Source organism: Panthera onca, chromosome A1 (genome assembly GCF_046562875.1).
Source record: "Panthera onca isolate mPanOnc1 chromosome A1, mPanOnc1 haplotype 2, whole genome shotgun sequence".
NCBI lineage: Eukaryota > Metazoa > Chordata > Mammalia > Carnivora > Felidae > Panthera > Panthera onca.
The window spans coordinates 177,457,383-177,479,200 of NC_138339.1; the positions used below are offsets into that span (position 1 = coordinate 177,457,383).

The window sequence follows — 21,818 nt, forward strand, 5'->3', positions numbered from 1 at the left end:
AGGGAAAGCCAACAGGTAAATTCTGGAACGCTGAAAGGAGCTTCTCTATGGCGGATTTCTAGAGACCATGATTTTTGGAAACATACTGCAATTGACATCTGCCAGATTGAGACTGGCCCCAAATAAGCTAAAAAATGCCCTCTACTGGAGGATGTTGGTTTATCACGTCTGGATCAAGTCCAGCCTGTTTCCATGGGACATGTGTAAAGGTCTAGATTAGGTTTAGGAAGAACACAGTTTAGGGGTGGGAAGTGAGGGTGGATATGAAGAAAGCAACAGCTTTTTTGAGGAACCATTCACTCTTCCCCCTAGTAACTTTATCCCAGAACTGCACTTAACATTTTGGAAATCTTTCTTACTTCGGAGTACTTTGTTTTCACATTTTAGAATCAGGAGAGATTCCAAACTGGAGGGAAGAATGTGAACTCTTGACTTATTCTATAAGCTTCTTTCGGTGCTACAGTTATGCATATCCTATTTTTGTCACTTATCAATTATTTAGGCATGGAAAATATTATTGTAAGGTTCACAAAAAATCAGATTGTTTTCCCTACTCCCTGTTTAAGTCACTCATTTATTTATTCATTCAATATTTAGAAAGCAAAAGAACTCCAATAAGCATGGTTAATTAGTTTCCTTGTCAGTCTATACTTCTGAAGCAAATAAGTAGCTACATTATTTTTCATCTGTTCTTATTTTTGGTTTTGTTTCTTTCACAAGTTTTTCTTGAGCACCTACTATGTGCTGCTTACAGTAGAAGCAAGAAAGAAGAGTAAGTTAAAGTCTGTGTATGTAAGAGCTCATTATTTCTGAATACTGCAGCCTGACTTAATTTGTGCAATCACACTATAGAAACTCTATATGGTTCTTACAAAATGGAAAATCATCACTGCCTTATTAATTTACAATCAAGGGGCGCCTTGGTGGCTCAGTAAGTTAAGTGTCTGACTTCCGCTCAGGTCATGATCTCGCAGTTTGTGAATTCGAGCCCCGCCTCGGGCTCTGTGCTGCCAGCTCAGTGCCTGGAACCTGCTTCAGATTCTGTGTCTCCCTCTCCCTCTGCCCCTCCCCTGCTCATGCTCTGTCTCTCTCTGTCTGTCAATAATAAATAAACGCTAAAAAATTTAAAAAAAAGTTTACAATCAATATTATATAAGCAAAGCTGTCACCGGTTAATGAAAATCTACATTAACATACATTATGAATAGCTTAACTCACCATTGCTCAAACTTCAGAATTACATGGAGGACTTATTACAACACATATTTCGACCTCACCCCCAGAGTTTCTGAGTCAGTGAATCTGAGTGGGATCTAAGAATTTGTGATTCCAACAAGCTCCCAGAAGATAATGATGATGCTGGTACCAGAAACACGGACTTAAATCAGGGCTCCACAAACTAAAGCCATGGGCTAGAGCCAGCCACCACCTGGATTTATTTTTGTAAATGAAGCTTTACTGGAACACAGCCACACCCACTACTATTGTCCATGGCTGCTTTTGTGCTACTGTGACAAAATTACATAGTTGTGACACAAGAGGTTTTATGACCCACAAAGACTAAAATATTTACTATCTGACTTTTCTCTCTGTCTTACACACACACACACACACACACACACACACACACAATCCCTGACATTTGTTTTAAATGATCACTGTGTTCCTATCTGAAATTCTCATTTGAAACTATTTTTGTGATTTTTAATTCAACATAATCTTGATACAAAATAAGAATTACTTAAAGCGCTGGGGTTACTTAATATGCAGCTTTCAAAGATTTAACAAACTGGTTCCTGAAAGTGTTACTGGAAAGTAAATAGAAATTCTTTTTCGCACCTCCAGAGTGTGACTATGCCAGTAAAAAAAAAGAATAAATAATGCAGTTTAAAGGGTGAATGAGTTAGATGACCAGACCTGTGTTATTAGACACATGAACTTAAGAAATCTAGATGTTTAATATTAGCTGGTATCAACTGGCAAGAACATAGAGAGAATGGAGATTTTCACAGCATTTTCTTTCTGAAATAAAATGGTTAAGTTTCACTTCTCTCAAAATAGGGTTTTTAGCGACTATTGAGATAGTATAAAGGCTGAAATTTGTTCATTTTAGTTAATCAAAGACTTCAGAAGTAACGTAATTCAACATGCAGTTTACAAATAACTTACAGAAAATGTGCGTTAATATTTTTAATCCTTTTGACATCCCTCTAATAGACATCTGTGCCAGATAGTTTGGTTTAGCTTGCTCATTGTCCTTTCCAACCCTCCTCAAGCATACAGAGAACAAAAAATTAACACTATCTTCACCAGTCTATCCTCCAGTTAGGATGCTTGATGTGATTTAGGTTGCACTAACCGGATGTTCTCTGTGAGACTTCGATTTAGAACTGCATCATTTGGGCAGGGAGGCCGGGAGGGAGCTCCAGGTAGGGTTGGTGCAGATCCTGGAAGAGGTGGTGATGTTTCTGATTCTGCAACTGACTGGTCTTCCCAACTGGAACAGGGGTAGAGTAGGGACTAAAAGTCAGGTCTAGAAACTTAATCTAGAGCAGAGTTTTCTCAACCTCAACTCTACTGACCTTTTAAATTGGGGGGCAGGGAGGGGAGTGGATTAGCCTTTAAAATAGAAACGACAGTTCAATTTTGTGATTTTCTAAAGATCATGGGGGGTTTTTTTTGCTTATTTTTCGAAATAAAGGGATTTTTCAATATATTTTCTACTGGAATATGAATTAAGTATAAATGCGAACGCAATAAAATTACAACAGATAATAAAAAACACCCGGTTTTTAAATCACTGAGGATTGAAAGAGGCATAACACTGCCTCTGCAGGTCTCCCGAGTGAACTTGATAGTGAGGAGCAACCAAGGTATCCATAGCAAACACTATCGGAGCAATAAGTGAGCACAACATACACATGTCTATTTTGGCATGTTTTATTATCTGAGATGCAAATAAGGTTAGACCTTATTGTTTTGTTATAGACTGAATTGTGTCCCTTCAAAATTCATACACTGAAGCCTGAACTACAAATGTGACTACAGTTGGAGATAGGGCCTTTAAAGAGATAATTAAGGTTAAAAGAGATCATAAGGATGGGGCCCTAATCTGATAGAACTAATGTTCTTCTAAGTAGAGGAAGGGACCCCAATGATCTCTCTCTGCTTCTGTGCCATGTGAGGCACAGAAAAGGACATTAAGGACACAGCAAGAAGGTGGTCGTCTGAAAGCCAGGAAGAGAGGTCTCACTGCAAACGAACTGCACTGTGATCTTGGACTTGTAGTCTTCAGAACTGTAAGAAAACAAGCATCTGTTGCTTAAACCACCCAGTCTCTGGCATTTTGTTATGGCAGACTGAGCAGACTAATACTGTCTCTTCTGCAAAAAGACTTTAGCAATAATCAAATACCCTTGTTCCTACAAATGTATTTGAACCATTGTTCTTGCAAATGTTTTTGAAAACAGATTGTGAATATTTTAAAGGAAAGGCACTAGAATGTCTGTATTAAAATAGAAAAAAAAAAGTATTGACAAGAAGGTTTAGTTAGGAGGAGTAAAGAAATAAAGAAAATAATAGCATGACAAAAGACATTGTCCTTGCCCTCATGACAGCGATTCAGTAGAGGAGACAGAGATATAGAGAAATAATTTCAATACAAGAAGATACTGAATTTGCATTCTGTTGTTGCTGTAACAAGTTACCACCAACTTAGCTTAAGACAAAATGTATCATTTCACAATAGATAGGTCAGAAGCCTAATGTGTAACTCACTGGGCTAACACCAAGGTGTTGGGAAACTGCTTTTCTTCCTGGAGGCTCTGGGGAAGAATTTGTTTCCATGTTGATTCAGTTTTTTGGGAATATTCAGTTCAAGGTGGTGAGAGGGCTGTGATTCTTTTTCCCTGCTGGCTGGCAGTGCAGGTGATTCTTAGCTTCTAGAGACCATCTACATTTCCTTTATTAATCATTAAAGTCAGCAAAGACAGACCAGGTCCTTCTCACACCTTAAATCTTTCAGATTTCTCTTTGTTTCATCTCTCCTGGTCTACTTTTCTACCATTCTCTTTGGCTTTTAAGATTTTATGTTGAGGGGCACCTGGGTGGCTTAGTTGGTTAAGCATCTGACTCTTGATTTCGGCTCAGGTCATAATATCACCGTTTGGGAGTTTGAGCCCGATGTCGGGCTCTGCAATGACATTGTGGAGCCTGGTTGGGATTCTCTCTCTCTCTCTCTCTCTCTCTCTTTCTCTCTGCCCCTTCCCTGCTGCGTACTCTCTCTCCCTCTCTCCCCCTCTCTCTCTGTCCCTCAAAATAAATACATAAACTTTAAAAGATTTCATGATGGGCCCACCCTATCTTTAAATCAGCTGATTAATAATCTTAATTCCATCTGCAGAATCTCTGTACAACAGAAACTAGGTTAGTGTTGGATAATCTGGTGATGTGTATCTTGGGGGGCAGACACCTTTAGAATTCTGCTCACTGCAGATACTGTCTGTCCTAGTATTATGTGTATGGTACACTCAAATGTACCAGGATGTCTAATGGCTGCACTTGAGAGCAATGCCTGTCCCTTACACCAATATTTTCACCACTACTGCAGTGATTATCTTCAGTACCATTATGCCTGTCACAGGAGGGTATTTGAAGAGAGCTCATTTTAGCTTTACTCTTTCCTTTTGCAGCCTCCTTGTCCTAGGACTCAGGCAGAAGTCCTTGGGCATTTGGCCAGAGAGCAATCTAATATAAAAATACTGCGCATAATGTTTTCCCTGTGATGACAATCCTTTATCCTTGAAACAATCTCCTACATGTCTATGTTTTCTCCCCTAAGAATGAGTTCTTCTCCAGAAGGTTCCTCGGACTCCCATGTAAATAGACTCCTGCTATTCCTACCTACTAAGACCTATAGATTTGCCCAGATATGCCAACTCTTCGGATAGATATATATCCAGTTTAAACTGAAATCCTTGCTATGCCATGCTGCAAAGATGTACACCGGATCCTCCATTTTCCTCACGTTTGGGGTATAATTTGTTTGGACTCCCCAGTTCATGGTCTGTGGGATTCAAAGCCCTCCCAATGATTTCCACAAATTCCCTTTCCACTTCTTCATCATCCTGTGTCTCCCTCTCCCACATTTGTGTATGTATGCATTGCACCTACTTTTAGCATTGTGTAGCAGAAATGAAATAGCAATGGCTCAAATAGAGGATTATTTTCAGTCTAAGTCTATGATACCATTATTGCTTTGGCCCTTTTCTTCTTTCTGCTCCTGCACCTCCAGGGCATGGCTTTTACCCTCTTGGTTGCAAGATGTCTGCTTCACCTTCAGTCTCCTGATGACACTTCCAGTAGGAAAAAGAAGGGATTGTGGAAGAATCACCTATATGAAGAAACCCATATCCCAAGCAGTCCTCCAGTTACATTTCAGCAATATGAATTGTGTACTTGGACACATTTCACCCTAAAAAAAAAAAGAAAGAAAGAAATTCTGTTAATCAAGAAGGAGAGGATTAAGAGGACACTTATCATGATGAGCACTGAGTAATGTATAGAATTGTTGACTCAGGATATTGTACACCTGAAACTAATATAACACTATGTTAATTATACTAGAATTAAAATAAATAAAGAATAGAGACAAAAAGAAGGGGGTATGGTTATCGAACAGTTGTTAGCAATGGCTGCCTTGGTGAGTGTCTTCCCACTTCTAATTTAAACCAATTTGAGCACACGGCTTTGTCACTCATCAGTTTCCACCAAAGGTCACTCCACACCAAACATTTCAAATGTTTAATAATTTTACTGAAGAGCTGAGATTTCTTCGGGTATAGCTCCCTCCACTTGCTACTCTGTTACTCCTCGTTTCTCATGAGCTGGGCCAGCCTATTTAATGCAGCATTCCTAAGATGAAGGCCGATACCAGCCATTAATAGAGTAACTTCCCACTCTGCCACATACATGATCTTCGATATAAAAATAATATTTCCCACAGTCACATCATTGCAATCTCCAGGAAGCCAATATCATAGTCCATATTGAGAAATACTATTGTCCTGCTCTGAGGAACCAGTGCTTTAAAACTATTCTCCTGGGTTTTCACAGATTTTTTTAAAATTCAGTAGGGTTGTATCAGTTTGATAGTACAGATTCTGAAAGCTATTACATTAAAAGTTGGGAGACTCAATTCTTTTTGTTGTTGTTGTTGTTGTTGTAACACTGAGAATGACTGCTCTAAGAAGTTGGAAAGTTGTATCTGTTTCGATCCCCATGTTTCTCTGATGTAAAATGGAGCTGGGCAGGGTGATCTTTAAAGTCCCCAAATGTTTTTACCTGTGAGGCAAAAAATGGTTGTAATTGGCCTTTGTTTTAAGAGAAAGGAGGAATATAAGAAAAGGAAGAGGAGGAGGAGGGGCAGGCGAGGAGAACCAGGGAGGGAGGGAAAGAGATGAGGGGGAGAGGGAGGGGCAGAACATCTGGCTGAGTCAGACAGTTATAACCTCATAGGAGGTAGGACTAAAAGGGAAAATGTGACTACCTGATGCTCCACTTTTGGTTGTGGGTGGGCCCTTAGTTCTTTCTTATTTGTAAAGCAGCAGCAAAGGTCAAATCCCCCAGGAGACTTGGATACACTCATGTCCACTTCTGTACCATGTTACACGATGTTACTTCTCCACAAGAAGACACTAGTTCATGTCAAAGCTCTCCTCTCTCCTCACCATGCCTGCCTTATACCTTCCAAGCTTGGCACAGGGAATACCACCTCTCTGGGGCCAACGGGGAGGGGGCTCAACCCTTTGCCCACCTCCCAAATTGATGCATGTTTTGAGTTATGTGCTTTTCCTCTGTGCTCTTATGCTTTCTATGTTTCCTTCTATTAGATGTATTTTTTTTTAAATTTTTTTTAATGTTTATTTATTTTTGACAGAGAGAGAGAGAGAGAGGGACAGACAGGACATGAGTGGGGGAGGGGCATAGAGAGAGGGAGACACAGAATCTGAAACAGGCTCCAGGCTCTGAGCTGTCAGCAAAGAGCCCGAGGCGGGGCTCGAACTCACAGACTGCGAGATCATGACCTGAGCCGAAGTCGGATGCTCAACCGACTGAGCCACCCAGGTGCCCCAGATGTATCTTTATATACAGGTATAGTTATGTATTTACTTTGCAAAGCATTAAGTCAGCAAAACGTATTGAGTAGGTACTATGAAAGAATGCACTGTGATAGTTAACAAGGTCAAAGATGAATAAGATAGTGTTGCTTTCTTTTATTTTTAATATATTTTTAAAGTTTATTTTGAGAGAGAGAGAGAGAGAGAGAGAGAGAGAGAGAGAGAATCCAAGCAGGCTCTGAGCCAACAGCAGAGAGCCCAATGCAGGGCTTGAACTCATGAACCATGAGATCATGACCTGAGCTGAAAGCAAGAGTTGGACACATAACTGACTGAGTTACCCAGGTGCCCCAACAATGCTGCCTTCAAAGACCGAATAGTCCACCAGGGGAAATAAAGGGAAATAAAAATGCTATAAGATAGGCATAGAAATCCATGGGAGCAAAGAGGAGAGGTATCTAACTAAAACTGAAGGAGTCAGAGATGGCTTTCTAAGGAGATTCCTAAGTTGAGACCTGAAGAATAAGAATTATCTAGACAAAGAGGAACTACAGTCAGGCACACCAAGCAGAGGGCACAAGCACAGGCCCCAGAAGAGAGAGCCAGATGGTATAGCTGGAGCTGTGAGAAATCAGTGTGGCTGCAGGAAAGGGCTGAGCTGGCAGTGCTGAGCAAAGGGCGCTCATGATGGTCCTGCGTACCAAGTTTAAGTTTATTTCGAACCCACAGAAGCCATGGAGAGGTTTTAAGTACAGGTGTGACATGAGCATTTACACATGGATGCCACAAAAATGCATTTTTCTTCTGAACTCTTGATTTAAAAAAAATTCTGAATTCTAATCATATTTCTTTTTCTGTCTTACCTACTAGATTATGAATTTCTTTGAAAGCAGGGAAGATGTTTTGTCTTAGCAAAGCTTCTGCACATGTAGGTAGGCATTTAATAAATGTCTGTTGAGTGAAAGAATAAATGAATGAGAAGACAAATAGGGAAAGTATTATGGGAGGGAAAGTAAGCTTGTTAAATGTATTCAGAGATGTTGTGAAAGTGTAAGCAGAATGGAAAAGACCATGATACCTCAATGTCTTTAAAAGCTAAACTGGGATGAGCACTGGGTGTTGTATGGAAACCAATTTGACAATAAATTTCATATATTGGAAAAAAAAAATAAAGACCATTCTTTACCTAAAAAAAAAAAAAAAAAGCTAAACTGACACCTCCCAATCCTGAAGCTGCAGTGACTTCAGGCATGGGGCGATTTTTCAGTGTCTTATGTCTTGAAAGTAAAAATACCTTAACAATATGCTGAATAGAATCACAGCAAATTTAGGGAAGAGGCAGAAGTGAATTGTTAAGAGGTATTTTCTTCCTCACATTAATATAATATGCAAATATTAATGTTAACCAGTATTTAATTGGTGAACTGTAATGTTAATAACATGATTTTTAGTTAAGAAAAAAAGCATCCTTGGCTAGGTGAGGACCATTTTTTGAGGTAAATATTTATGCCTACCTTTCATGTAACATTCAGATTTCTATATTTTAAACCACCTATACTACCCAACCTACTTCTAGGATGGTGTCTAGGAGTGAGTAGTAACTGGCTTCCATGTTTATAATTTCATTCATATTTCAGGAAGGATAAATGCATGCACAAATGGTAAGTGGAAAATTGCTATCATCTCTCTTAATTAACCGTGTCAATGGGAAGCCTACTTATTCAGGACCATGAATCTCTAACTAAAATTGAACCACACATTTGGTGTCATAGAATCTTAAACTACAGGCCTAATTCTTATGGAATAAACAGTTTCAAGGTAACTGGTCTTGCAAACTCACACCTATAAAATACAACAAATTTTATATATGGTTTTAATCTTTATTGCAAGGACCTTCAAATGCTTTATGGACAGATTAATCCTCATAACCTCTACTTGGGAGATGGCAAGTATTGTCTTCATCTTATAGAGTGAAAAATTGAGTCATCTAAAGGTCTTGGCTTGTATCCAGTTAGCAAACTGGAACGTGAAGGGGAAGAAAAAAAGCACCTTAAATCTGCTGCTTCTTGGTGTAGAGCCTCCGTCACTAAAGTTTGGCAGCAGCCTAGATGGTAAATTATGAAATTTATTCCCTCCTGAAATTCATTCTTGGCAGATGTTTTTCTATTGGTAGATTTCAAAATGTATGCTGCCTAATTTTAAATTAAATGAATGTATCATTTAATAAAGCTTGTATTTAAAAAAACCCATTCTTCATGCTTCAAGCCAATTATTTTTGTTTTTAAAAATTGGCTACTTTTATTAAAATGTCTAAAAAATATATCATACATTTATATAAAATTATAAATGTGATACATGTATGATGTAAAGATATATGTCTGATATAGAAAAGTAGTAAAACCAATGCCAATGTACCCACAACCCAACTTATGAAATGCATTTCCAATAACTTTGAAGCCTTTTTCATCCCCAGGGTGGTTACCACTGAATGCTGTGTTTATCATTTCTTTGATTTTTTTTACAGTCTTACCACATGTGAACATATCCCCTAAACAAAAATAACACATTATTGTTTTGTCTGTTTTTGAACTCTCTATGAATAGAATTATACTGTATATCTTTTGTAACTTACTTCTTATGTCATTTTAACTCCAGGATTAATTCCGTTATGTATATACCACAATTTATTTTTCCATTCTTGTGTCAATTTACATTTCTGTTATTTGTATTTTTTTTTTCCATAATGAACAATGCTGCTATGGAAATTCCTGGAAGCAATGCCTGTCTTAGCTTGGGTTCCCCTAAGAGCAGAACTTGATATACTTGTATACAGATAGTTTATTTGGGAAGCGATCTTAGGACAAGCAAGAGTAAGGAACGAGGCATGTGAAACAGAAAGAGAGGAATCCAATAGAGGATGTTGCCTAATGGAAAAATGTTTGTGTCACTCCCAGATCCATGTGTTGAAACCTAATCTCCAGAGTGGCTGTATTTGGAGATGGGGCCTGTAAGGAAGGAATGAAGGTTAAATAAGCTCAAAAGAGTGGATCCTGATCCAGTAGAGTTAGTGTCCTTATTAAGAAGAGACACCACAGCATAAGGAATATGTCAGTGATATTGTAATAGTGCTGTATGGTGACACATGGTAGCAGCTACACTGGTGGTGAGCACAGCACAAAGTATAAACTTGTCTAATCACTAATGAACTAATGTAACACTGTGTGTCAAGTATACTCGAAAACAAAACAGAACAAAAAACCAAACAAACACAAAAGGGAGACACCAGACAGCTTGCGTTTCCTTTCTTTCCCTGCCATTGTGTGAAGACTCAGCAAGAAGACAGCCGTCTATACACCAGGAAAAGAGCTCTCACCAGGAACTGTATCTGCTGGCACATTGGTCTCAGACTTATAGCCTTTCTCATAGCCTCTAGAATTATTAGAAAATAAATTTCTATTTTTTAAGCCACCCTGGCTATGGTATTTTGTTGTGGCAGTTCAAGAAGACTAAGACATTGTCCACTGCAGTTGGCAAAGTGTGGTTTTTTTCATCGATTTTTATACTTTTAGCTCTACATTTAGATCTTCAATCCATTTTGAGTTAATGTTTGTACATGTTGTGAGGTAGGGGTCCAACTTCATTCTTTGGATGTGTATATCCAGCACCATTCGTTGAAAACACTATTCTTTCCCTATTGAATTATTTTGCCACCCTAGCTGGCAATCAATTGACCATAAGTGTGAGGACTTATTTATAGGACTCTCAATTCCATTAAAATTGATATATGTCTATCATTTTGCCAGTACCATGTTGTCTTGATTACTGCATCTTTCTAGTAAGTTTTGAAATTGGTTATTCTGCACCCTTTAAATTCGTCCTTCCTTTTCAAGACTGTTTTGGCTGTTCTGGGTCCTTTGCACTTCCATGAATTTTAGAATCCGCTTCTTAATTTCTGCAAAAAAGCTAGTTGGGATTTTTATAAGGATTGCATTGAATTTTTAGAGCAATTTGGGGGAGTATTGCAATGCTAATAATACTAAGTTTTCCAATCCATGAATATGGTATATTCATCCATTTATTCAGGTCTTCTTTTCTTTTTTCTCATGATGTCAGTTGTTTTCACTGCATAAGTTTCACATTTATTTTCTTAAATTTATTTCTAAGTATTTAATTCTTTTCATTATACTGTAAATGGATTTTTTTTCTTATTTTCATTTTAGGATTGTTCATTGCTAGTTTATAGAAACAAAATTGATATTTGTATATTGATCCTGTACCTAACCCTTGCTGAACTTGCTTATTATTACTAATAACTTATAGTGGATTTCTTCGAGTTTTCCATATACATAATCATATCACTGTGAATGGATAGCTTTATTTTTTCCTTTCCTATCTGGATTCCTCTTTTTATTGTCTAATTGTCCTGACTAGGAACTTCTGTATAACACTGAATAGAAGTGGTAAATGCAGACATGCTTGTCCTGATTTTAGTGATAAAGCTTTCAGTCTTTCACCATAAAGTATGATGTTAACTGTGGGTTTCTTGTAGATACCATATGCCAGATTAAGGACATTCTCTTCCACTTCAACTTTGTTAGTGTTTTTACCATGAAATGTTATTAAATTTTGTCAAATGTTTTTGCTGTGTTTATTCAGATAATTATATGACATTTGTCCTTAATCCTATAAATATGATGATTTATTTTCATATGCTGAAAACTTCACATTCCTGTGTTATATCCCACCTGGTAATGGTGTAAAATCCTTTTAATATATTGCTGGATTAGGTTTGCTTGTATTTTGTGGAGGATTTTTGTGTGTCCATTCATAAGGGATATCAATCTATAAATTTTTTATGATGTCTTCATCAGGTTTTGGTATCGGGGTTTTTGAGTTTATCCTACTTTGAGTTTGTTGAGATTCTTGTATTTGTAAATTAATATTTTTCAAATTTTGGATGTTTCAACCATTCTTTCATCAAATATTCATCTGGTTTTGGCCTCACAGAATGAGTTGTGAAATGTTTCCTTCTATTCTTTTGCATGAGTTTGTAACAGATTGTCATTAATTATTATTTAAACGGTTGGTAAAGTGAATTGTGAATAACTCTTGTCTCTACGTGTTCCATCTGTTATGGAAAGTGGGGCATTGAAGTCTGCATATATTATAGTTGAATTGTGTATTTATCTCTTCAATTCTATATATCTTAAGTCCTTTTTTATTTCTTGCTTCTACCATTACTTCCTTCTTTTGTGTTAAATAGATATTTTCTAACATACCATTTTGATTCCTGTTATTTCTTTCATACATATGAAGCCCTGCAGATTGTAATTATCATTTTAATTTAAAATTTAGTTCATATTAATACTAATTTAATTTCAATGTTATGTAAAATCTTTCCTCTAGTATAGCTCCATTTCACTCTCCCTCCTTTGTGTTATTATTGCCATGACAATTACATCTATATACATTATAAATCCATCAACACAGTTTCATCATTGTTACTTTATGTAGTTGTTTTCCAATAGGGTAAGAGAAAAAAACCCAAATGAATTTATACTGTCTTTTATATTAGCCTATGTAATTAGTTTTATCAGTGCTCTTTCTTTTTTCATGTGGATCAGAGTTAGTCTAATGTCTTTTTTTTTTTTTTTTTTTTTTTTTTTTTTTTTTTTTTGCCTAAAGGGCTCTAATTTTTCTTGCACGGATAGTCTGCTAGCAACAAATTACTTTAGGTTTTGCTTATGTGGACAAGCCTTAATTTCTCTCTTGCTTTTTGAAGGTTTGTTTTTCTAGATATAAAATCCTCATTTGATAGTCTTTTCATTCAACACATTGAATAAATCATCTCATTACCTTGTGGCTTCATGATCTCTGAGGAGAAATCAGCTGTTAATCTTGATAAATCATTCTTGTACAAGATGAGTTGCTTCTCTGTTGCTGCTTTTAAGATCCCCTCTTTGCCTTTTGACAGTTTGATTATGGTGTGTCTAAGTGTGGATCTCTGAGTTTATCCTATTTTGAGTTTGTTGAGGTTCTTGTATTTATAAGTTAGTGTTTTTCAAATTTGGAATATTTTCAGCCACCATTTCTTCAAATATTCTTTCTGCCCATTTATTTCTCTCTCCTTCTGGGGCTTCCACTATGTATATGCTGATATGCTCGATGGTGTCCATCAGTTATCTCAGGCTGTGTTCATTTTTAACATTCTTTTTACTTTCTGTTTCTCAGACTGGATAGTCTCAATAGGCCTCTATTTAAGTTTGCTGATTCTCTTTTCTGCCTGTTTGGCTGTTGAGCCCCTCTAGTACATTTTTCATTCCAGATATTTTAATATACTTATTTACCATCTTATTTTCCCATCAGAATGTGAGCTGTAAAGGAGGAATGCGGTCATATTATTTCTTTAGCTCTGGCATTTGATTTCTAGAATACAACAGGTACTCTGTGGATACATTTGAATTAATTAATGTGAAGAAGGTTCATAGCCAAATATTGTGTACCATGCGAACACAGCTAGACACAGTGGGTTCTCCAGGGGATTTCTGTACCATTTAAAGAAACTGATACTTTTCATTATATGGCTTTAGTTCTAGAATAAATAGAAATATCATAAAATTCTTCACTTATTCTATAATAAATCTTACTATATAAGACAGCATAACACAGTGATGAGAGTTCCAGCTTCTAAATGAGCCAGACCGAGTTCAAATTCTTGCTCTCCCACTTACGACTTGTGTAGCTTTGGGCAAAAGTAGTCACCTACAGGCTTAAACTTCATCTTCTGTAAAATAAAAAGGGGTTACTATATGCATGGAATGACATACAGATGGATGGAAAACAATTGACATAGTTCTGTACATGTAAGAATCACTCAAGAAATTATATAATTAGTAAAATGATTAGGTTTTCACTATCAAGCAAACCTTACATCAACCTCATCTGTGTATAGAGACATAAAATTCTTACAAAAAATGCTAATTTAATATAATTGAATAAATGAAAACTATTTCCTCATGACCAAATAGATTTTTCTCAGAACTTAGAAATGCTTAAACATGGGATTCTAATAACAGAATAAATTTCTTTGCTTCTGATCCTCCCTCTATATTTGGTATGATGTTGATAGCATCGCCAGATTACTTCTGCTAAAATATCATTACCCATTGCTTCGTAATCTGTAAAGATTTTTTGCAATTGGAATTGCATTATCTATAGAATAAAAAATTTAACTTGAATTTGAGCCCCACATTATATTCTCACCCTTAATATTTATTTTAAGTTTTTTCTTCTGATATTTCCCATGTTAACTTTGGATCAGAAATAATGTAGATCACTCTTCTCCCCCATCCCCGCCCCAAACATCTTATGCTTTTCTGCCTATTTACATTTGTTCATTTCATACCATCCACCCCCAAAACTGTAACTCAAACTCTTTCCTTTGGATCATCTTTCTAAATCTGTGTACAGTCATATAATTTTCCTGACTTTTGTTGTTGTTTTCAGTTGCTGTTATTTAATTACCTAAAGGAACTTTAACATCCTTTTCCTCAACTAGGCTACAGTCTTCTATAGGAGAAGGGTCTAGTTACTTTTGCAGACTTGATGTGTAATAGTTATGGTTACAGAAGAAATATTTGTTGATTTTAAAACCATCTCTATAAATTACACCTTGTAGAAATTTAGTCTTGGCTAGTAATCTTTTTCTAATTATGGAGAAAGTACTTCATGTCACTTTTTAGGAAACTTGTGCTCTGATCAAATGCATCTGTTTAAAGTTCTGTTCTAATATAAGCCTAGAATTTTAAGCTACAGTTTACACTTGACACAGTATCAGAGGTAAATAGTAGCCTAACACTACATCACAGTGTCTACTCACTCGCTTCACTTCATCTCATCATGTGGCCATTTTATTATCTCACCTCATCACAAGAAGGGCGAGTACAGTGCAATAAGATATTTTGAGAAGGAGAGAAATCACATTCATGTAACTTTTCTTACAGTATATTATTATAATTGTCTTATTTTGTTATTATGGTTATTCATCTCTTATTGTGCTTAATTTATAAATTAAACTTTATCATAGGTATGTATGTATAGGAAAAACATACCATATAAAGCATTAGGTATTATCCACAGTTTCAGGTATCCACTGAGGGTCTTGAAATGTATCCCCCACAAATAAGGGAGGCCGCTATGGTGTATGTTCATTCACAAGGTGAGTTTGTCAATAAGCAGATGTCTCTGTTCCACTATGTGATGTTTGTCCCAGAAACAAATGAATGGGGTTAACTTACTGACTTGGTGATTTTAAAGTGGTGGAAGGAAGACACTTAGAGTGATATAGTCTATGTAATGAAAGTATAGAACAGCAACTGCAAGAGAGAAAACTTGATGTGAGGGTCCATGGTTGCTGAGGGTTTATGATCTATGGTCTCTCTTTATTGCCCAGTGTGGGAAGGCTGGAAAGGGGTGTGCTGATGAGACTCTTGTCTTTGATATCCACCCAGCATTCTCCAAGACTAGCTGGTTTTGTTTGTATTATATGAGATTTGGGGGGGGGGGGGAGTAAGAAAACATTGGTTATCTCTTTTTAGAAAGGAAAAAAAACCAAATGCTTTTGTAGCCACATAGCACCAGAGTTCTGTATGTAACCTGACATCAGAGAGTAGAAAAAACTGTTCTGTTCTTAGCAAAGGCTTAAACAAGGATTCAGTAAAACATCACTAATAATTGAAGATAAGTGAAATGGATGGCTAGTGTTACTTTCAGTTTCTTTTAACATTACTTCTTTAAAGTAGACTTCACTCAGTAATGGCTGTAGGTCTCTGATATTATAAAGAATTATTTAACATAGACATGTATCACTTTGACCCTCTCTCAGTTACCTTATGTTACAGAAATGTGGATATTAGATCATGATGATTTTAGAAGCTACCACTTACCTTGTGGCAGTACATTTTAAACAAAGGCAAAAGAGTTAAAAAGGAATGAACAGCTTCTTGAATATTGAACTTGCGAGTCTATAACTATTATGCCACAATGTCAACGTTCAATAACTGTGTCAGGGAATCTATCTTATATTTAATCAGAATCCTTATATTTCAACCTTTATTATTCAGCATGTCAGTGAAGAATGCATCCTTTATCAGAGATGGATTTACCAGGAAGGTAATGGAGTTTAGCCTCATAGCTCCTCACTTGCATAGATCCCTTCCTAGGCCCTGGGAGGGATCCTAGCATTGTGTCACAATGTCATATATTGTAAAATTTACAAAAGTAAGTTATTTTAATTGTACTCAGTTAAACTGCTATGATTTTGTATATGTGTGTACATTCTGCCATGCATTCCCTTGGTGATGGCAGTAGACTCACCATGAGCATTTTTGGGATCCAGCTGAAGGGACGTTGAGTGTTGGATGCACTTAGTTTGAGTGTAGTAGAACATGCTTTTCTGTGGTTCATAACCACTTCTTTTTTAAAAAAAAATTAATGTTTATTTATTTTTGAGAGAGAGATCGAGAGACAGAGTGCAAGGGGGTAGGGGCAAAGAGAGACGAAGAGACAGAATCCGAAGCAGTCTCCAGGCTCTGAGCTGTCAGCACAGAGCCAGAAGTGGGGCTTGAACCCACCAACTGCGAGATCATGACCTGAGCCCAAGGTGGATGCTCAACTGACTGAGCCACCCAGGCACCCCCATAATCACTTCTGTATGTAGTTCAGTTGTTGGTAGTTAGCCCATGGTAGGGATTGTTTCCAGGAATATTCCTATGTACTGCCCACTGGTGACTTAACTGGTGTCATGAAATGAAGATTTGGACTATGCATTATAAAATTATATGAGTTTGTCCTATGGCACTTGCTGTTGGACCTATGTGGGGAGCGGAGACAAAGTGTGTGGAGCTTGAAGCTAATCTTTGGCAAATTCTTCAATTTTTCAGATTTGTGAATTATAAACAAGGAATGGTTCTCATCAAAACCTGGTCAAGAGGTGCCTGGGTGGCTCAGTTGGTTAAGCATACAGCTCTTGGTTTCTGTTCAGGTTATGATCTCACAGTTCCTGGGATTCAGCCCTACATCCAGCTCTGTGCTGTCAGTGTGGGGCCTGCTTGGGATTCTCATTTTCCCTCTCTTTCTGCCCCTACCCTGCTCATGCTCTCTCTCTCTCAAAATAAACAAATAACCTTGAAAAAAAAACCACTTGGTCAAAAAGAAGTTGTCTTCTATGAGGAATATTTGAAAATGTAACATGTAAAATTATGAATGCATCACATATATTAATTGACCATACTAGAAGACACAATGAAGCCTCTCTATTCTTTCTAAAAATGAGCAACAATTTATAAAACAATCAGAAGATTGTTGTGTGAAGAGACAAGATGTAGGGAATATAAAAGAATGTTAAAAGTCAATAAAAATGCTGCTTTTTGAATTTTTTGTTTGTGATACTTGTCAGTTTTTTAAATTTGTAATTTGTCATGATTTTTAAAATCATTTTGTAAAAATGTTCTCTTAAATGACTGATTTTATTATCCTTTCCCTCAAAAGTGTCCTCCAAATTATATAAACTTCATGCCCCATAAAATCTACTTTTGCTCCTTTATACTATATGACGATAATTAAAACTTCTAATCAATTTAGTTAAAAAAATCAGATGTCACTCATTTTTTTTCAAATGTATAGAAGCTTCTTCATATGTTGTCAAATCACTCATTCCTTTTTTTCTAAGAGCAATAATCCTAGTTCTTTAATTTTTCTTTATGTATTATATATTATATACCCTCTTGGTCCAATAGAACTTTTCTGTGATACAAATGTTTTATATCTATGCTGTGTGCTGTGATAGCCACTCTCCATCCATGGCTATTGAGCACCTGAAATGTGGCTGGTGAGACTGAGGAACTGAAGTATTAATTTTATTTCATTTTAATTAATTTGCATGCACACTGACATAGCCACACATGGCTAGTAGCTCCCACATTGGACAATATAGTTTACACTCTTAATCAACTTTGGAATTAACTCCTCATATCTCATGTATATCTTCATCTAGTCATTGAATGTAGATTTCTATGTCTTTGTGCAGTAGAGTCCTAAAGCATGACTAACAAGCATAATATACATTATTTTGAAGGTTGGGCTCAATTTTTGAATACCTCAAATTAAATATTCTTATATTCTTATTATGCTGTGGGTATTTTTATAAGCAGGTTTTTGTTAATTACGTTTACTGTTGGCAGATGCTGGAAAGCTTAAAAAGAGATTTGTGGAAATTTCCTTTTCAAACATACTTTTCAATATGGTAAAACAATCAATCAAAGAATGCTTTATTTGGGGTAAAAGATGCACAGAAGCCAATCAATAATGCATTTTGCTCGCCTAAAAGTTGTGCTTACCGGAATGAGCTTGACACAAGTGTGACACATTCCACAAATGGAGACTTTCTGCTATTTCAGAATTAATTTAACAGCAATAGCCAGATATTTCACATGCTCTGCAAGTTTAGAGTGATGCCCAAGGCAGATGCGGCCATGGCTTGTCCCCTGGAAGATGATTGTTTACACCCAAGAGCAATTCCTGGAATGTAACAGGAAGCTGCACGTGACCACATGGCTGAGCTGGGTATTTCTCCAGGCTTCCTGTTGGAGGAATAAGTGCTTTTCATTCTCCTCCAGGCACAGAAAAAAATCATTCTAAAAACCATACAGAAGAAAATACTTATTTGAAACAAATATGACTTTTTACACATGTATGCTTCTTTACAGAATGATTTCCATATAACTATTACAACAGGAGTTGGAAACCTAAGCAAAACTTCAGAAAAATCAAGAGCAGTCCAGATGTTGGGGTCCAATATAGTATAAAATTACACTGAAATTCAATATTTGTTGAATTTTTCAGGCCCACAAGCATTCCTAGAAACCTCTAAATTTGATTCAACACATTTTTCTTTGTTATTTTCTATTTTCATGATACCCTTATGTTTTTGTTTACTCTTTTCACTCCACTGGATTGAAGGTATATGATGATTTTTCTATCAAACAGAGTACTCTGTGTGTATGTAATGCTAGATGTAGGGATAAAACTGAAATAGTTAGGCCACCATCAAGATATTTTCTATTTAGTTCATTGTGTCCTTAAAGCAAGTGGGTGATGTTTTTTTTCAGGTTTATTTTAAAATGAACCTTAGTTCTGGGTGCACACAAATTTAGTTTACCTAAAAACAGAAACAGTCATAAAAACAGTAAGTAATGAAAGCTTTATTGGAAGCCCAATTTTACGTAATCTTATCTTTTTTTTAAATTTCTTTTTTAACGTTTATTTATTTTTGAGAGTCAGAGAGAGAGAGAGAGAGAGCACACAAGTGGGGGAGGAGCAGAGAGAGGGAGACACAGAATCTGAAGCAGGCTCCAGGCTCTGAGCTGTCAGCACAGAGTCCTACACAGGGCTCGAACACAAACCGTGAAATCATGACCTGAACCAAAGTTGGATGTTTAACCAACTGAGCCACCCAGGCACCCCATTAATCTTATCTTTTTATTTTGAGAGTTTTAGAGTGTAAGCATTTGCTAATTTTTACGGCAGGAGTAGGAGTTTATGCAGAAATGTAATCACTGTCATTAAACGAATGTATCTAGACAAAAAAATCCTGGAAACAACCCCACTGTCCATGTAGGAAGAAGGGACTGACCACAAAAGGCCAACAGGAAAGTCTGGATGGTCATGCATATGCTAACGGTCTTGCATGATGATGTTAATGGTCTTACTTGTGGTGATAGTTTCACAGAGAAACATAAGCCAAAACTTGTCACATTGTACAATTCAAGTAAAAGTAATCTATTTTATGCAATTTTACTTCAATAGAGCTGTATAAAACTTAAAAAAGTTTTTTTTAATTGTGCTCTAAAATTTTTGACTACTCAAAAATAAAGCCTTTATCCAAATAGTTTTCACAGTCTCACAAAGGAGACTAGACAAGGTCCTGGTAAATGATGAATAAAATACAAGAGCCACCTCAAAGAAGCAAATGATCAATTTCCAAATGAATGATAATAGAAGCCAGGAAAAAATCCACAAATCAGATTGGTTACACCTCTCTGTCTGTGCATAGCATCAAACTTCAAACTTCATTCATTTGTTAAAGCAAAATACTTGCTTTAACATCTTCCTGGATCCTAGACTTCTTCTCTCACTTGGTCTTTTATTCTATTAGTTACAATTTATTTTGTCTCTTGTACTAGATATATTCTAAATGTATCTTATTTCTGTTCTCTCTGACTCATCATCACTGTTTTGGTCAGATCCTTATTATTTTCCTGTCTGCAAGTAATTCTAAGCATCTCTCTGTGTCGAGTCTTCTTCCTTTCCAATCTATCCTCCATGCAACAAAGGAGAGCAGTTACCTGTAGTGGCCAGGGAAAGAAGCACCTTTCTAAAACAGGAGAGAGAGGCCACATGTAGGCCAACTGTAGGAAGCCAGATGACAAAGCTATGGACCTTGGTAGAGGAATCCAGCATTGCTGATCTGTGGCCTGGAGGAAAACGGGGAAATAGACACTGACCTTTATTTCTCTTCCCCTTCAAATCTCCTGCCATGACTTTTATTGGTTGAACCCAACGGAAAGCCAGGGAGCCCAGGGGATGTGGTCCATAATGGTGGGCCTTTTAGAGCACAGAGAAGAGTGGGGGGAAAATGGGTGGATCTGGAGAGGCAAATAGAAAATATATTCACACATCCTTGTAAAACATAAAATTGATCATATTACTATCTTAAGAATATAACTTTGTGTGCGTGTTGGGGGCTGGGGAAGACCTTTGCCCCTATCTTCAAAATTGGAAGGTAGGGGCACCTGGGTGGCTCAGTCAGTTAAGCTGCCAGCTCTTGATTTCAGCTCAGGTCATGATCTCACAGTTCTTGAGTTTGAGCCCTGTGTTGGGCTCCTTGCTGGCAGCGCAGAGCCTGCTTGGGATTCTCTCTTTCCCTCTCTCTCTGCCCCTCCCTGCCTCTATCTCTCTCTCTCTCTCTCTCTCAAAATAAATAAATAAACTTAAAAACATTTTTAAAATTGGAAGGTAATACTTTGTTCACATCGCTAACATTTATTCATAAGAAAAATTATTTGCTGAAGTAAAGGAATGATAGCTATGATGTATTACATGCCTACCATGTGACAGGCACTGTCTTAAGTACTTTATATATATAAATTATATATATTCATCATTTAATCTTTTCAAATAGCTCTCAGAAAGAGATGATATTTTTGTTAATTTATGAATAAAGGAGCTTATCTATCTTTACAATGGTATCACATTATACGTGCATAGTCTTGTGAATTCACTAATAACTTGTAGGGAGGAAGATAGGAAGCAAAATAACACTTTAAATTGTGATGATCCTGTTATTCCACTCTCAATACTTACGGGAATTTAGAGTTTATTTATTTTGTACAATGTGATTTTTAAACACACACTAATTTATCTGGTACTTAACAAAAGAAACAAGACAGAAAGAAAAGTGGCGATTATGACTTATTAAGAGATGGTGTGTTGTGTTCCAATGTGGCTCAATTTTCAAAGGGATTTCAAAGGTAATTTTTGTGTCCCTTGTTTTCATCTTACTCAGTGACTTTAAAACCTAAGGCTTTCATAAGATGACTCTACTCCTGAGAATTAGAGCGTAGATTAATCTACGGTCTGGTT

General features: G+C 36.7%; 1 long non-coding RNA gene across 7 annotated transcripts in view; it reads right to left on the minus strand.

Moving 5' to 3' along the window:
* Positions 1-2,375: 2,375 nt before the first annotated feature.
* LOC144612810 (uncharacterized) overlaps positions 2,376-21,818 on the minus strand; it is a 234,411-nt gene continuing 214,968 nt past the window's right edge. For 6 of the 7 annotated variants that reach the window (XR_013549955.1, XR_013549959.1, XR_013549956.1 and 3 more), the window contains 5 exons: positions 20,681-20,821; positions 18,515-18,757; positions 13,766-13,902; positions 5,248-5,473; positions 2,925-3,297 (listed from right to left, as the gene is read on the minus strand). This is a non-coding gene — a long non-coding RNA (uncharacterized LOC144612810). Of the gene's footprint in view, positions 2,498-2,924; positions 3,298-5,247; positions 5,474-13,765; positions 13,903-18,514; positions 18,758-20,680; positions 20,822-21,818 lie in introns of those variants that run through there. The other variant, XR_013549958.1, reaches the window with a different exon arrangement.